The sequence below is a fragment of the Neomonachus schauinslandi genome, chromosome X (genome assembly GCF_002201575.2).
Source record: "Neomonachus schauinslandi chromosome X, ASM220157v2, whole genome shotgun sequence".
Lineage (NCBI taxonomy): Eukaryota > Metazoa > Chordata > Mammalia > Carnivora > Phocidae > Neomonachus > Neomonachus schauinslandi.
This window is the reverse complement of record NC_058419.1, coordinates 52,010,361-52,013,944: the sequence shown is the minus strand read 5'-3', so window position 1 is coordinate 52,013,944 and position 3,584 is coordinate 52,010,361. Positions and strand designations below refer to the sequence as shown.

Genomic DNA, 3,584 nt, shown 5'->3' with positions numbered 1-3,584 from the left:
ATAAATTATTGTTTATATATCATAAAAAACATAAGTTCAATAGTGCAGTTGAAAAAAAAGTGGAAATTGTTATTCTTGGTAAGAACTAGAAAAATGTATTATCCAAAGTACAAAGCCATCTGATGGCTTTTACAGTTTCTTAAGAATTTTCCTTCAACTCTCATACAACTTTTATTACCATATGCCATAAGATAAACCAATACAAAGGGAGCAAAATCATCTTATAAAAATAATAAGAAACACAAATCTGGTGATGAGAAACACTGGAAATAAACATAATTATGGGCCTCCCCTAAAATTAATTAAAGACTTTGCTCACTGGAATGAATGGGCTACCTTTGCATGTGACCAAATTTGGAAAATTTCAAAGGATTTCTAGAAGTTTTAGTCTTTTTCAAGTTTTTAGTCATAACTGGCAAGGGTGTATACATCCTAAGATTATGAAATCTTCTAGTATAAGTAAGACAAAATATGACTTAAAGGTGATAATTCCTATCATCTACTGTTCACAAAATATAAAGACTAAAGATCCAGTAATTAAAAGGCAGCAGTATAGAAGTTAGTCAGGAAGAAACAGATGGATGAAACAGAACTGTGGGTCTTAATTGGCACCTTCACAATAATTAGTTATATTTTGACAAATGCTAGCCTATATTGAAATATGTGTGGTACATTAACCATTTATATTTATGTAAGTAACTGAAATGGTAAAATCACTGACTTGTAAAACAAATTAAATTTAGAGAAAAGAAAAACAAAAATAATGTAAAGAAAAATCTTACTTTTAAACTTAGTATGGGATCAAAATTTTGAGAAGCTGTATCAATCAAGAACAGTATTCCTGTTGCTAAGACTAACAAGCAGCCTGAGCCTGGCTCAGCACAACCACTCCCCTCTTCAAATGTTACTTAACTGGTACTTTGTTTATGTGACACCGAGCAATAAATGATTTTTTTTTTCACTGAATGGAGTAGGTTCCTTGGCTGGTTTAACATATAGACTGGCTGAGATAATAAAAACTTCACCATTACAATAGGTTAATGGGAAATGAAGGTCTTCCTAGTTCTGATAGAAAAGCGTTGGCTGCTGAAGAGTAATGGTCCTCTATAGGCTGCATAGGTACATACTTAATAATTAATTTCTCCTATAGTAGAAGATTAAAAATCAATAGATATGGATGTTTGTGCAGAATCTTCTTGCCCCCTACATAAATTTCACAAGGAATCTCCTCCATCACTCTGTCTTCTAGGGCCTGTTGAGGGCACTCATGTGCCTGTTGAAAGTGTAGCTACTCTTTTTGAAGGTGCTGTTAAATGTTTTCATTGACTGTGGTTGTGCAAAATAATTTTGGAAAGGCAGTTCCATGGAACTTAGGTTGGTCCTGCTTTATTTGACACTGGATGCTTCCTGAAATCCAGTTTTATTAAAAGCAGTTTTGCAAGCCATGACCTTTTTTTGAGGCTGTTGCACTTGTACTAAAATAGAAATAATGAGAAGGACCAAGACAATCCCTGATGTAATGCCAGTAATTGTTTCATGAGTTTTAGTGATTTGTTCAAGTAGTCCTCCTTTTTTTCTTTTCTTTACAATGATTTTCATCCCAAAGGTATGCACATTTCTGAAAACCATTACAGACTAAAGAATTATTGATGCACATGTTGCTGTTGTAACAGAAGGTGCTACCTAGAGGCGCCTGGGTGGCTCAGTTGGTTAAGCATCTGCCTTCAGCTCAGATCATGAACTCAGGGTCCTGGGATTGAGTCCCACATCAGGCTCTCTGCTCAACAGGGAGTCTGCTTCTCCCTCTCACTCTCTCCCTGGCTCTCCCTCTCTCTGTCTCTCTCAAATAAATAAAATCTAAAAAAAAAAAAAAGAAAGAAAGAAAGAAAAAAGAAAGGAAGTGCTACCTGTACAGGGAGGTTCCACAAAGGAAGTAAAGAACATTCTGAACCTGCTTAGGTGAACAACTTCTTCTGCCCACATTTGGATCACTCCAACTCCTGTTTTCAGCATTACATCATTGGCCAGAGTGCTGCAAAACTTGGTCTTCAGATTTTCAGTAGAACTGCTTCCATCATAAACTGCAATGAAGTTTCTCTTGCATTCATTTGAGTGCTCCATTTGATAATCGAGGAACTTCAAATAAACCTTAGTTTTTGGAATAGCTTTAAATGTCCATATGCAACCAATTGTTTCGCCAGGTTTTGTTTTTTCTTCTTGTTCTCCCTGACTAGAAAACACTATTCCATCAGCTCCTCAGAGCTCAAACTGGCAATCTGGGATGGGATTTAAAATACCTCTTAGGTAAATAAAATCTGGATCTGGAATAGATGAATATTTTGCTTGAAATCCCAATCCTTCAAGTTCTTCATCAGAACTAAACTTAATCTACATTAACCTCCCTGTTGATCTAATTAGTAGAGGGCTTTTTCACACCACAGTAACAATCTATAAGTGGAGAGAAACCAAATGGGCCATCTTGAACTTCCAAGTGGTCAAACTGACATTCAAATGATAGTTCTATATAATAATGTTCATCAAAGGTCAACCCTATTCTTTGACATGGAGCAGCTTTCAAAATGTAGATGCACTCCTTATTTGGTGGAAAAGAGTCAGGATAATTTGGTGAAGCAAATGACCTCCATTGCTGGTTGGAACCCAAATTCCACACTGGGTTGCAGAAATATGTTTGATTCCAATATTTTGTCCATCAGTAAGGGCCACAGTAAACAAGTCATTTCTACACTTTCAGACAGCTAATGATCAGATTTTGGTGCTCTTCTCATAAATAAGAGTGAACATTCAAGGGTCACCAAACATTTGAGGAAAGCCTCTTGGGTCTTTTAGGCCACCATAATCCCTTCTACTATAAGTATTGATATTAACAATACTTTGAGAATGGTGCAAAGCTGCTCCAGGGCCATGTTCCCAAGTGACCATGAGTTTTGCCAGGGACTGAGGCAGCAGTGAGGAGGAGGGGGCAGCAGCTCAGCATTCATGGCCTGGCACAGCAGCAGTCCCACTCCTCCCCATTGCTAGCCACCAGGCTGTCTCCCCATAGGGAAGGGCTAAGGTCCTACAGCCTCCCATGCCCAAGCCCCCCAAACAGGCTCTGCTTCCTGGTCCTTGGCACTCTGTCTGTACCATCAAAGTTGTGGGTATGGGAAGCCCAGGCTCCAAGTATCTTTTCTGATCACAATAGAATGAAACTACAAATCAATAGCAAAATTGATAAAACTTTAGCAAGTTTTACTAAGAAAAAAGAAAGATAACTCAAATTACTAAAATCAGAAATGAATGTGGGAACCATATTAACAATTTTACAAAAATAAAAGGATTAAAAGAGAATACCGTGAACAATTCCACACCAACAAATTAGATAACCTAGATGAAATGGATAAATTCCTAAAAACACACAAACTACCAAAACTGACTCAAGAGCAAATAGAAACTCTGAATAGACCTATAATATATAAGGGGATTGAATCCATAATCATAAACCTCTAATACAGAAAAACCTATGACCTGATAGCTTTGCTGATGAATTCTAAGAAATCTCAGAAAGAAATTAACACCATTTTTTT

The 3,584-nt window shown here is 36.9% G+C and overlaps 1 pseudogene; it reads right to left on the bottom strand.

Moving 5' to 3' along the window:
* Positions 1–1,157: 1,157 nt before the first annotated feature.
* LOC110583619 lies at positions 1,158–2,924 on the bottom strand (annotated as a pseudogene).
* Positions 2,925–3,584: the final 660 nt, after the last annotated feature.